The sequence below is a fragment of the Aquarana catesbeiana genome, linkage group LG05, assembly GCF_042186555.1.
Source record: "Aquarana catesbeiana isolate 2022-GZ linkage group LG05, ASM4218655v1, whole genome shotgun sequence".
In the NCBI taxonomy this organism is placed as follows: domain Eukaryota; kingdom Metazoa; phylum Chordata; class Amphibia; order Anura; family Ranidae; genus Aquarana; species Aquarana catesbeiana.
In genome coordinates, this window is record NC_133328.1 from 300,851,524 (window position 1) to 300,866,381 (window position 14,858).

The 14,858-nt window shown below is 39.8% G+C and overlaps 1 protein-coding gene across 18 annotated transcripts in view; it reads left to right on the forward strand.

Moving 5' to 3' along the window:
• Window positions 1-14,858, forward strand: part of LOC141144787 (poly(rC)-binding protein 3-like) — a 1,428,155-nt gene that overhangs the window by 1,220,249 nt on the left and 193,048 nt on the right. The gene's annotated exons all lie outside the window — the stretch shown is intronic.

Consider the following 14,858-nt stretch of genomic DNA (forward strand, 5'->3'; position numbering starts at 1 on the left):
ACATCCGTCGGAAAAAATCCATGGATTTTGTTGTCGGAATGTCCGAACAAAGTCCGACCGTGTGTACGGGGCATAAGAAGAAGAAGGACATGGTAGCCATAGTGCAGGTTACAGTTGTAGCGGTACCTGGTGAAGTGACTTGTGATGATGACTGCTTTTTTTACAGCAGAAGCGGCCGGAAGAACAGCCTGCCATGGCATCAGAGGGGTATGGCTTATTTTACACTTGCAGTCGAGGTACAGGAGAAATATGTTTTACCATCCTACAACCACCCCCCTTAAGATGAAAATGCATTTAGATAGGGATATACAGGAAGGGCAAAGGGGCCTTGTCAGGATTGTTATATGTGGCCCCATAATTTCTATTGCCAATTCTAGGTGAGATAGTCATGCAATCCCAGTTCCTTTAAATCCCCAGATGTGGTGCCCACAAGTTTTGGGGTTCCCTCAAGTTTTCTTCTTACACAGAATAGCACAAAAAATTATGATCATCATTCTTAAGTTAATAATATAATATCATATATCTTTAACCTTTTAATGTTCCGTCATATATTTTGCCATCACACCCAACATTTGAATATTTTTCATACCCAGCTAGATGGACCAAGCGTACTCCAGCAAAATTCAATAGAAACGCATCAGTTTATTTACTGTTAGGTATCATTTACACATGCAGCCAGTGGTGGTAAAACAAGGTGAATAAGCCACAGTTTTCCTGCCACCCAACTGCCCATCTACAGTGTAAATGGGGCCAGACAGGGTAGTATATATTGCCACAGCCATGAAACTTTGCTTCGCAGCATGGCAAAAAATTGTACAGCATGTTGCATTTGGCAAGCAGACGTGTCTCTAAATGTAAATGTGACCATTCAGGTGAATAGGATCGTGGCATAACCGCATGTAATGCAAATGTTGCACTGCAGTGGCAATCAGGAGGTGACATATCAAAAAATTATCTCTAAGGAGGACCTATCTAGAAAATCAGAGGAAAGCATAAAGCATTAACTAGGCAGCCAATACAACCATACAGTGATATCTGATATCATGAAAGATGTTCGGCAATGTATGTAGCTAAATTCCCCATTTTGTCCCCAGGGGTCACTTACTGTAAGTGAAGATTTTGTGTGGGTGATGCTAAAGGATATAATACACAACACCTAATGACCAATAGATAGAAGAAGAAGCAGATTCAAGTAGGAGTGGGAGAGGTGGGCAGAAGTTTGTTGGGGGTGACATTGCCTGCTAACGTTGGCCAAATATACTGGCTTTCCTCTGGTGCTCTATGCTGAGTCTTGAAGGTTAACTGGTTTTCAGAGGCCAAATATTCTAGATATATGGTAAGGATAAGTGAGTGCAAAGGCTTTGAGTTGGACAGAGCTATAGCCTTGACATGTTAAAAAAAAAGAAAGCCTCCAGGAGATATTTAATTTAGGGCAGTGTTTCAAATTATAGAAAATGTTCTTCGAAAAAATAAATAAAGCTAAGAATATACAGTAAGTGCGGGTTTTTGTCGTATAATTTGTGAACAATAAAATGCTCCTTCGAAAAAAGAATTGACAATGTTTGTTGATGATAGGCCAAAAAACAACTAATACTACATTATATGCCTGTAATCACTTGGAGAAAGAGGGATTGTTGATTTATTTCTCATTAATTATGCAATTGATCTTTGGCTCTGCAAGTTTACAGAAATCAATTTAAACTTGGTTTAGTTATCCACGTGTAAAACATGTAACATCAATAGAAATGAAAAGTAAATACAGAAACTATAACATAAAACGGAAATTACAAATCAAAATTGCTAACCCTACTCATTGCCCTTCCCAACATTTACAATGAGTAATGTAATGAGTAAAGTATTAAGTAAGCAATCAGCAACTGCATTACAATGCAGGTTTCACACTAGATGAGTTCTGGCTGCAATTGTCAGCAGTCCATTGCAGAGCCTCTCTTTACATCTCTTCTTTTGAGTTGGCTGAGAACTGTACTGGGCCTGGACTGGTGAGCTGCATGACTTCTCCGGGCTACCTGTATATTAGTACCTAGCTAATGTACAAGTAGCCCATAGAATCTACAGGAATGACTTGTCCAAGCTGAGATTTGCAGTTAACCAACATATTTATTGGGGATCGCAATTGGGGGGAGTGGTTAACAATTTTGATTTTTAATTTCAGTTTAGCTTTAAATGATAGCAAAAAAACAACAACTACTGTTGCCTTTGCAGCTATATGAAAAAAAAATCAAATTAACAAGGAAACTTTTGAAAGTCATATACTGTCTGACTATACTGTATACAGTTCATATGCCCTGAAAGGACATGAATCTTAAAAAGAAGATCAACCTAGTTATGGATTCATAAAAAAATAAGCAATAAACATTTATTTCAATATTTAAGTATATTATAGTACTAAATACCATATAATATATGCAAAAATTATAAGCAGAAAATTGTTGCCATTAACATGAAACTCTCTGTGGAGTATTGTGTTTTATCGATGCATTAAACTCATAACTCACTCAGAATCTGGTGCAGCTGTGCATAGTAGCCGATCAAATTCTAACTATAGCTTGTTCAATTAAGCTTTGACAATAAAACCTGGAAGCTGATTGGTTTCTGTGCAGAGCTGCACCAAGTTTTGCCTGCTCCAGTTTTAGTAAATCTCCCCTTGATTTTTACATTCGGTTAAAGGATTTATAGCATTGGCTGTATCGCACTTAATGTTATTGAGGAGCTGTGCCTATGAAGTACAAAATTCTCTTAAAACAGGTCAACTGCAGTTCAGTAAGGGTTCAAATCAATCTGTCAACAAAATCTGAATGATCTCCAAAGCCTCTCAACTGATCTCAGACTAATGCCAAACTACTGTCATCAATGCAAGCTCAAAGTCCATCGACACAGGTCTAAATCAAAAATAATAAAATGAGTGAACGCACCAAAGTCTCAGCGTCTAGCACGTAAGGTGATTCCACAACCTTGTAAATCAATGATAAAAACAAAGTGCAGTGTTAAAGTATGATAAATGACTCCCAGTAATAGTCTGAGGAAAATATAGTGCAAGGCTATACAGCTAGAACATATAAAACATGTAAAATGCAATCACTGATCATTCTCTAAAGATCAACGAAAGTCCAATATGTGAAAAAAGTGGTGCCACTTATTCACCATCCATCTGAGTTCATCAAATTATAAAATTCATTAGTCCTGTGAGGAATCTTCAAAATCCACCACGTGAACATCAACTGGTGCTATATCTCCGCCACCATATATGCACATGTCACACTCCTCATATTAATGAAAGATCCACCAGGTCTCCATGTAATCTGATTGGTGACTTCCCCATATAATGTGAAGTGCTGCAATGAATAAGTACAGTAAGATGACCGCCGAACCGAAAACCATAAATGGCAGTGTGACGTCCGCACGTAGGCTCCTCACAACGCCTCCTAGAACGAAACACATTGGGAAGAGCCTACATGCTGACATCACTTTGGTTGTTTCCAGCACTTCACATTATACGGGGAAGTTACCAATCGAATTATGTGGAGACCTAATGGATCTTTCATTAATATGAGGATTGTGACACACGCATATATATCGTATTTCTGGTGAGTACATATATGGTGGCAGAGATATAGCACCAGTTGATCTTCACGTGGTAAATTTTGAAGATTCCTCACATGACTCATGTATTTTATAATTTAATGAATTCAGATGGGTGGTGGATAAGTGGGATCCCTTTTTTTCACATATTGGACTTTCGTAAGATTTTTAGAGAATTATCACTGATTACATTTCACATGTTTTATATGTTCTTGCTGTATATATAAGCCTTGCACTAATTTTTCTTCAGAATATTACAGGGCTAAATCAGTTTTTAAATTTTTTACAATGTCCATGAAAGTGTAAACGAGTTCATAAAACTTGGCTTTGTAATTCGTTGTACCTTCAGGAAGAGCACTGATCTGAAAAAAGTGTGAGAATGAGATGTGTGAGAAGATTGGAGCTATGTAAGAAAGAGAGGAAAGAAGGTTTAGGATGTAATTAGAAAAAGGAAAAGACTGGCATGTCTGTAGAAAATTGCTTTGGCAGTGAAAAAAGAGATAAGTGAATAGCATTTAGAGCAAGTTGGTCGAAGGAACACATTAGGAGCACATTAGGAGCATAATTCACAACTTTCATTTTAGAACTAACAAAAGCCTCATCAACCTTTGGGAGTAGTAATCTAGAACCTAGTGTTCCCTCATTTTTTTCACTCTAAGCCATCGGTTAATGTGCACCATTGCTTTCTGCTTTTGCTGAATGAACCTATGCGTTAGTTGATATGGGATCATGTGGACCTTTCTTTGTCTTTACTGTGTTAAACTAAAAATTGGTGTCAGAATTAAGCTAACACAATAAACATATGTCAGTGCCATATATCTAAATTAGATAGGTGCCACATCCCCAAGCAAGTATAGTACAAAGGATTCCAAGATGAATGGGACTTTTAAAGGCATCACAAAGATTTATAAAGTGTAAAGTAAAATACATAGATTTTTATTGTACAAATGTTAAAAAGATTTCATAGAACCAGTATATATGATTAAATCAATCATCAAAAATTAATCAATTCATTGGAATCCACAAGGTCCCTGATCGCTGGGTAGCTTTCAGCGATCAGGGACCTTGTAGATTTCCCCAGAATTGATGAATTTTTGATGGTTGATTTTATCTTATATACTGGTTCTATGGAATCATTTTAATGTCTGCACAATATAAATCTATGTATTTTTTATTTATTTTTATTTATTTCAGGTACTTATATAGCGCTGTCAATTTACGCAGCGCTTTACATATATATATTATACATTCACATCAGTCCCTATACCCTCAAGGAGCTTACAATCTAAGGTCCCTAACTCACATTCATACCTATACTAGGGCCAATTTAGACAGGATCCAATTAACCTACCAGCATGTCTTTGGAGTGTGGGAGGAAACCGGAGTACCCGGAGGAAACCCACGCAGACACAGGGAGAACATGCAAACTCCAGGCAGGTAGTGTTGTGGTCGGGATTTTTATTTTACTTTACACTTTACATATCTTTTGTTTCTATGTGATGCCTTTAAAAGTCCCATCCGTTTTTGAACCCTTTGTATTAAACTGATACAATGGGCTGCTTATGTAGTGTTTGTTATGTAAATGGCGATGAGATGCAATAAAATGGCTTGACTATAATTTATATAAAATTTGAGGAAACAAATGGGTATATTACATATACTGCATTGACCACTGCCAACCCTTGTATATATTTAGCAATAGCTGAAGTTTGATTGATCTATCAACAAAATACTAACTACAGAATCTAATGAAAGAATGATCCCGTTGGCCATACTCTAAAGCAGATTTAAAAAATAGGATAAGGAAAAATCCTCGGAGATATATATTTCTGTTTAATGATATCATCCTTTGAGGTATCATTAGTGCGTCCGCATAATAGTTACGGAATACCATATAGTGCTTCAAACAAAAGAGAGGATTATGCCTGCAATCCGCAGTGATATATTTAAATGGAGACTGTGAGTGGTTGCTAAATTTTCTCATCTATTCAGGTAACAGAATACTTGAAGAGGTCACATATCTTCTGCCTGTTATCTCATTCACAAATCATGCCAACAGAATGTAATTATACACAAATACCTTGCTTTAACAACAACAAAGGAACATGATCTATCAGAACTAAATGAGCAGGATTAGATCTTGCTTGAAATGTACATGTGTAGCAATTGTTTTATATCTATGTGTAGCGTGTGTGTATATATATATATATATATATATATATATATATATACAGTGGGGACGGAAAGTATTCAGACCCCCTTAAATTTTTCACTCTTTGTTATATTGCAGCCATTTGCTAAAATCATTTAAGTTCATTTTTTTCCCCTCATTAATGTACACACAGCACCCCATATTGACAGAAAAACACAGAATTGTTGACATTTTTGCAGATTTATTAAAAAAGAAAAACTGAAATATCACATGGTCCTAAGTATTCAGACCCTTTGCTGTGACACTCATATATTTAACTCAGGTGCTGTCCATTTCTTCTGATCATCCTTGAGATGGTTCTACACCTTCATTTGAGTCCAGCTGTGTTTGATTATACTGATTGGACTTGATTAGGAAAGCCACACACCTGTCTATATAAGACCTTATAGTTCACAGTGCATGTCAGAGAAAATGAGAGTCATGAGGTCAAAGGAACTGCCTGAAGAGCTTAGAGACAGAATTGTGGCAAGGCACAGATCTGGCCAAGGTTACGAAAAAATTTCTGCTGCACTTAAGGTTAATAAGATTACAGTGGCCTCCATAATCCTTAAATGGAAGACGTTTGGGATGACCAGAACCCTTCCTAGAGCTGGCCGTCCGGCCAAACTGAGCTATCAGGGGAGAAGAGCCTTGGTGAGAGAGGTAAAGAAGAACCCAAAGATCACTGTGGCTGAGCTCCAGAGATGCAGTCAGGAGATGGGAGAAAGTTGTAGAAAGTCAACCATCACTGCAGCCCTCCACCAGTTGGGGTTTTATGGCAGAGTGGCCCGACGGAAGCCTCTCCTCAGTGCAAGACACATGAAAGCCTGCATGGAGTTTGCTAAAAAACACCTGAAGGAATCCAAGATGGTGAGAAATAAGACTCTTTGGTTTGATGAGACCAAGGTAGAACTTTTTGGCCTTAATTCTAAGCGGTATGTGTGGAGAAAACCAGGCACTGGTCATCAACTGTCCAATACAGTCCCAACAGTGAAGCATGGTGGTGGCAGCATCATGCTGTGGAGGTGTTTTTTAGCTGCAGGGACAGGACGACTGGTTGCAATCGAGAGAAAGATGAATGTGGCCAAGTACAGGGATATCCTGGACGAAAATCTTCTCCAGAGTGTTCAGGATCTCAGACTGGGCTGAAGGTTTACCTTCCAACAAGACAATGACCCTAAGCGCACAGCTAAAATAATGAAGTAGTGGCTTCACAACAACTCTGTGACTGTTCTTGAATGGCCCAGCCAGAGCCCTGACTTAAACCCAATTGAGCATCTCTGGAGAGACCTAAAAATGGCTGTCCACCAACGTTTACAATCCAACCTGACAGAACTGGAGAGGATCTGCAAGGAGGAATGGCAGAGGATCCCCAAATCCAGGTGTGAAAAACTTGTTGCATCTTTCCCAAAATGACTCATGGCTGTATTAGATCAAAAGGGTGATTCTACTAAATACTGAGCAAAGGGTCTGAATACTTAGGGCCATGTGATATTTCAGTTTTTCTTTCTTAATAAATCTGCAAAAATGTCAACAATTCTGTGTTTTTCTGTCAATATGGGGTGCTGTGTGTACATTAATGAGGAAAAAAAATGAACTTAAATGATTTTAGCAAATGGCTGCAATATAACAAAGAGTGAAAAATTTAAGGGGGTCTGAATACTTTCTGTCCCCACTGTATATATATATATATATATATATATATATATATATATATATATAGTATCTCACAAAAGTGAGTACACCCCTCACTTTTTGTAAATATTTGATTATATCTTTACATGTGACAACACTGAAGAAATGACACTTTGCTACAATGTAAAGTAGTGAGTGTACAGCTTGTATAACTGTAAATTTGCTGTCCCCTCAAAATAACTCAACACACAGCCATTAATGTCTAAACCGCTGGCAACAAAAGTGAGTACACCTCTAAGTGAAAATGTCCAAATTGGGCCAAATTAGTAATTTTCCCTCCCCGGTGTCATGTGACTCATTAGTGTTACAAGGTCTCAGGTGTGAATGGGGTATAGGTGTGTTAAATTTGGTGTTATCGCGCTCTCAGTCTCTCATACTGGTCACTGGAAGTTCAACATGTCACCTCATGACAAAGAACTCTCTAAAGATCTGAAAAAAAGAATTGTTGCTCTACATAAAGATGGCCTAGGCTAAAAGAAGATTGTCAAGATCCTGAAACTTAGCTACAGCACGTGGCCATAACCATAGAGCGGTTTAACAGGACAGGTTCCACTCAGAACAGGCTTCGCCATGGTCGACCAAAGAAGTTGAGTGCATGTGCTCAGCGTCATATCCAGAGGTTGTCTTTGGGAAATAGACGTATGAGTGCTGCCAGCATTGCTGCAGAGGTTGAAGGGGAGTCAGCCTGTCAGTGCTCAGACGATATGCCACACATTGCATCAAATTGGTCTGCATTGCTCCCAGAAGGAAGCCTCTTCTAAAGATGATGCACAAGAAAGGCCGCAAACAGACTAAGTACATGGATTGCTGGAACCATGTCCTGTGGTCTGATGAGACCAAGATAAACTTATTTGGTTCAGATGGTGTCAAGTGTGTGCAGCGGCAACCAGGTGAGGAGTAGGGATGGGCGAATGGTTCGTCCGAACTTATGTTCGGGCCGAACTATGGTTGTTCGGACGTTCAGCGAACACTGAACAATATGCGGTGTTCAAGGCAAATTCGAAAGCCACGGAACACCGTTAAAGTCTATGGGACACTAACATGAAAAACCAAAAGTGTTAATTTTAAAGGCTTATATGCAAGTTATTGTCTAAAAAAGTGTTTGGGGACCCGGTCCTGCCCCAGGGGACATGTATCCGGCGATGTCCATTCATCTTCTATCATGCCGCCCAACGAGCCAAAAAAAGAAAAAAAAACGCAACACCTCCGCCTCCATGGGAGGCTCTCGCCAAGTAATGCTTCTTCTCCATGACAGCTGTTATATAGCTGAGGGCGGGGCCACTCGGTGATGTAAACGGCGACCCCTCCTTCCTCTGATGTCACGTGCCATTTTTAAAACTTTTTTTGCATTCATACATGTCCCCTGGGGCAGGACCCAGGTCCCCAAACACTTTTTATGACAATAACTTGCCTTTAAAATGAGCACTTTTGATTTTTCATGTTCATGTCCCATAGACTTTAACGGTGTTCGTTTGTTCGTCCAAATTTTTTGCCTGTTTGGATGTTCTGGTGCGAACCGAACCGGGGGGTGGTCGGCTCATCCTTAGTGAGGAGTACAAGGACAAGTGTGTCCTGCCTACAGTCAAGCATGGTGGTGGGAGTGTCATGGTCTGGGGCTGCATGAGTGCTGCCGGCACTGGGGAGCTACAGTTCATTGAGGGAACCATGAATGCCAACACGTACTGTGACATACTGAAGTAGAGGATGATCCCCTCCCTTCAGAGACTGGGCTGCAGGGCAGTATTCCAACATGATAACATCCCCAAACACACCTCCAAGACGACCACTGCCTTGCTAAAGAAGCTGATGATAAAGGTGATGGACTGGCCAAGCATGTCTCCAGAACTAGACCCTATTGAGTATCTGTGGGGCATCCTCAAACGGAAGGTGGAGGAGTGCAAGGTCTCTAACATCCACTAGCTCCATGATGTCATCATGGAGGAGTGGAAGAGGACTCCAGTGGCAACCTGTGAAGCTCTGGTGAACTCCATGTCCAAGAGGGTTAAGGCATTGCTGGAAAATAATTGGCCACACAAAATATTGACACTTTGGGCCCAATTTGGACATTTTCACTTAGGGGTGTACTCACTTTTGTTGCCAGCGGTTTAGACATTAATGGCTGTGTTTTGAGTTATTTTGAGGGGACAGCAAATTTACACTGTTATACAAGCTGTACACTCACTACTTTACATTGTAGCAAAGTGTCATTTCTTCAGTATTGTCACATGAAAAGATATAATAAAATATTTACAAAAATGTGAGGGGTGTACTTACTTTTGTGATTATATGTTATGTCAGTATTTTGTTGTCAGAAATGTTCCCTAGCTCGGCAACTTTAATTCCTTTGAGATTCCATGTGTGTGGTCAAAGTTATATTCAATCCTTATTTACTATACATCGCCTGTGTTCAAACTGGTGATCCTAGCATTTCTATTGTTTCCAGCTAGATATTATTCAGCATTAAAGCCCATAATATTTTCCTATCTGAATTAATAACAGCCATTGGAGCTGGAGCAGTAGTCCTTCATGCCTTCTATCTTATGTTGCAGAATAATTGGAATTCAAGCAATCGTATATATATGATATATTAATATTTATGTTGACTTCCGTCTACTATAGTAATGCATTGTATGTTCCGGGACAACTTTCTTAAAAGGATTTTAAGGGCCATAGTTTCTTTATCTCAAAACAATATATTTCTTTTTTTATTTGAGACACACAAACTAGCAAGTGACTGTGTTGATACACCGCTGCTTTTACCCTGTTATCTGCTCACTTGTGATATCAAACCCATACTGAGGTTGTTAATGCTTTAGTCTATACGGCTGATTACAAAAGGTGTAGAGGAAAAGCAGTAATTATCACAGCATGAAAACAATGCACAGCCTTAGTTATTTCTCTGTGTAGGTGGATTTGATCTGTTTGATGTTCAGGGGGTGTTTTAGATGATTTTTGTTGAGCTAACAGCATTATCTCTACTGCAACACGTATGATAAGGTAACCCTTATTCAGGTCCTTTTATTTCTCAGGGTATCCATGCACATAGATGAAATTCTGAATAATCTGAATGCTAGTGGTACAGAGTGATGTGACCACATGTGGAGGGAGATGTTTTCTAATAGATAAAAGCTCACTTTTCAGACTACTGACATGCAACATGCCGTGCATGCCATGAGGAAGAGTGACCTTCCAAGGGTAGGATCTTTATCTAATGATTGGGCACCCTAAATGTCACAAAGCTTTTACTGGCTAATGTATTTATTATTAGAACTACTCCTGTGATAATTGGCACTTGTATGAGGTGAAGCCAAATATCTACTCAGTTAAAAGAGAAGTTCGGCATTTTATTATTTTTTTCAATAATTACACTTACCCAGGTGGATGCAGCATCAGTCCGATGCTGCATCTATCGCCCTCTCAAAGACTGAAAACTGAGCTATCAAATAGTGCTGATTGCTCGGTTCTCAGAGCTTTGTGAGCAGGGAGCCGGTGACTGTCAGTCACCAGCTTTCCACTCAACCCCCTCCCCCGCAGCTCACTGAAAGGCTGAGCCAGGTTCCGTTTCAGGATTGTGGGTGGATCCCAACCATATTGTCGCAATCTTGTCAGCTCTCTGACATCAGCTGACAGCGGGCTTCAGTCTGCTGTCGGTTAAAAACGTGTCACAGGAGTGCAGAACGTACTGTTTTGGCTGTACTTCTCCTTTAACGACATCTGACCACATAAATAGTCATTTGTCAACCACTTTGTACAACACCTGTGAAACCAGAACTTTTAAACACTTTTACTGGCGTGGATAGACTGATCTGCTCGCTATGTACCGGGCACTTAAAGTGGTTGCAAACCTCTGAAATGAAAAATTAACAAAGCATATACTTCTATAACATGTACTTCCCTTAACCTAAAGCACCAAGTGTGATTGCTGTCTATTCTTTCATTCCTATATCTGAATGAGTCACTTTTAATGGGGCGTACACACGGTCGGACTTTTCGACCAGACTGGGCTGACGGACGCCGATGGACCAAATCCGGCGGACAATCCGATCGTGTGTGGGCTTCACCGGACCTTCAGCGGACTTTTCCAGTCGCAAATCTGACGGACTTTAGATTTGGAACATACTTCAAATCTTTACGTCGTAACTCCACCAGACCCAGAAATCCGCTCGTCTGCATGCTGGACAAAAACCGACGCTAGGGCAGCTATTGGCTACTGGCTATCAACTTCCTTATTTTAGTTCGGTGTATGTCATCACGTACGAATCAGTCGGACTTTGGTGTGATCGTGTGTAGGCAAGTCCGTTCGTTAGAAACTCAGAAGTCCGTCAAAAGTCCGTCGAAAGTCCGCTGGAAAGTTTGTCGGACCAGTCCGGTCGAAAAGTCCGCCCGTGTGTACGCAGCATAAAAGTGTTTGCTGACACCAGACAATCCAGGGAGACGCATCTCCCCAGTACACAGTAGGTGAATGACAGCCTCAGCCATGCATGTTTCCCCGTGAGACTGTGTAGATGGGATAGTGTCCATTCATTGTACTCAGGTCTCAAAGTTTACTTAACTCCCTGCTCTATGCTGTGCCGTGTGTGACCTCAGACCCCCTCCCGTTTTCCAAAGTTCAGAAATGCTGGGTAAAATGTGTGCTTTAGGAGGCTTTGGAGGAGAGAGGGCTGCAGATAAACAAATACCACTTATGTAGGAAGATTTGTTTCTCTTTGTGTGTCACCTGAGGCATGTCACTTTAGTAGGTATTTGTTAAGGTTTACAACCATTTTAAAGAAACTTGCTGATAAAAATATAGGTATTATAATTCTTATGATCTTTGAGGTATGTAGGAAGTAGGAGTGAGTAGTCATGGATGACTTGAAAATTAAAGCTGGTCATGGATGGACTGAAATTCAGCCAGTTCAGCGGGAGTGGCTGAATTTTGACCAGTGTGTAGACATTCCTGTTTTACAGAAGTCATTCGTTAGATAAACTTCTGTTGAATGGATCAGTGTCTGCAGTCGCTGATCAGTGTTTTCTGACATTAATGGGTCCCGCTGTCAGAATACAATGTCCCGTCAGGGGGGTGGGGGAATTACTCCATTCATCTTCTTTGTGTGGATGGAGGAACCTGTTTGTTTTTTTTTTTATTTTTATTCAGCCTGCTGGCAAAACAAAACACAAAAAAAGTTAACCAAGCTTAAGAAGAGTTACATCCTTGTTTATATAATACACACTCATTACTAAGCAGTTAGGCTGGCCATATATGGTGCAAATTCCTTTCCTGCAACTACTGGTTGCAGGAAAGAAATTTGCATGATTTCCCCATGAACACAGAGGGAATCAGCAATTGTCTTCTCCCAGTAGGGGGGCATCGAAGAAGACAGTGATTCAAACATCTCAAGTCTCCCAGATTTCGGGGGCAGCTTCCAGATACCCGCAAGTGCTGCCCGATATCCTGGCTGCGGGGCTGAATATAGATGGTCCCCTGGTTCACAGTCAGGCATGATTGGTGCAGCAGGAGGGACAGCTGTGAATACCGATCTCCCTGTATAGCTGTATACCAATCAGCTTCTAGGTTTTATTGTCAAAACTTAATTGAACATGTTGAAGTTAGAAGTTGATTGGCTACCATGCACAGCTGCACTAAATTTGAGATTTTGGTAAATCTCCCCCACATGTGTGCAAGGACCTGAAATGTATATATTTTTTTGTAAAATAAAATGTATTTGTAAATAATGTAGAAAAAAAACAAACACTTTTTAATATGGAAAACTTAAATGGCATTGATATGTTTATTCTTCCTTCCTTTAGCCTACCTTTATCTACCAGCAGCATACAGATACACTGTATCTGTCATAATGTGTAGCATACTAATATAGGTATACTTGATGTTTTAGCTTTTGGTGGTTTGTGGCTCCACGTGAAAGCTGTCCTGATTGGACTATTATCTACAACTGCAGCCCATGGAGGACACTTATGAGCTACTCTCAGTAGTTACTAGCTATTGAACACTGTTATTTGAAAAAAAAATGATCACATATGAACCAGTATTTTTTTTAGACAGAAGCTTTTTCAAAGGCCTTGTATTGACATGCCAATTTTAGTGTCTAGGGTTGTCTAAAAAAATAGTCAGTTTGTCAGAATGTTTGACTTGTTAATCACTCATTTAGGGTACATCCAGTAATCAGCAGGTAGCTAAAACTAGAGCACCGAGACAGGGCCAAACACAAGGTTTAAAGCTCGTAAAAACAATCTATTAAAGTAGTAATAAATCCTAGGAGAAAAAAAATCACTTTTACTTTCAGCAGCACATTACTATGAATTTTTGTCAATTCTTTTACCTTTTTTTACCCCAAAGACTCACTTTTCCATTCCTATGTTTCCACGTCTTATCATAGCGTTTCCCACACCTCTGGTCAGGGAATGTGCAATGCAGCAGTTAGGTGGTCTACTGCATCATGTTATTCAGCTTCTGCTGGTTGCTTCAGGGGTACCTGTGTTAGTGCACAGTCCAGGCCAGACACAAGCACATGAGGGCGGATCCAGGGAACCCCAGCAAGGCAACTGAGCCTGGGCAAAATTTAATGGGATACAGTTTTTGATAATAGATTGTCCTGCAAATGATGCTAGAAAGAAAATGGAAACAGCAACAACACAAATACTTGAGATATGCAAACAATGATACAGGGAAAGTGTAATAACATCTTATGTGAACTGTCTCATACACCTTGCTTCCTTAAATATTTTAAAGCTCAACTCTGGGCTCTGGATTTTAACCAACAGTTCCTGCGCTCACCCTACAATCTATGCTTTTTTTATACTTACTTGCCACAGGGTCCTCTTCCTCTTTGCCTTGAACCCTGTCCATATTAAATGATTCAGAGAGCAGCGCTGAATTGATAATATCAATGGCATTGTGGTGATACCCCACAGTATGTCCTCAGACTTTGAAGTTGAATGATACTGGCTGTTGAGTCTTTGAAGTTGAATGATACCGGCTGTTAAGTTGAATGACTATGGACAACTTGTGGCAAAAAGGAGTTTACTTTGAAGGACAGCTCCAAATGAAGGCTCATATTGCAGATTTTTTTATGTATATATCACTTTGTTTTTGTATTTTGCCAAAATTCCAAACCCCCTAGGGCTGAGCTCATGGTATTAATAGACTAGGCCCTAGTCAGTATTGCTTCTTATTATGTGATCACTGTGGTAGACAATGAGCTCACAGTGATTATTATGTTCATTGTAAATAAAACTTTTCTCTAGTCTTGCTTTTCTTACTATTACATCAGTTTTACTTGCACAATGTGATATTTGCTGTAGTATTATGATGCTCAATTAAATAGTCTCAAAATCTAAACAGCAAATGGCAAACTGTCACATTCTCAAAACC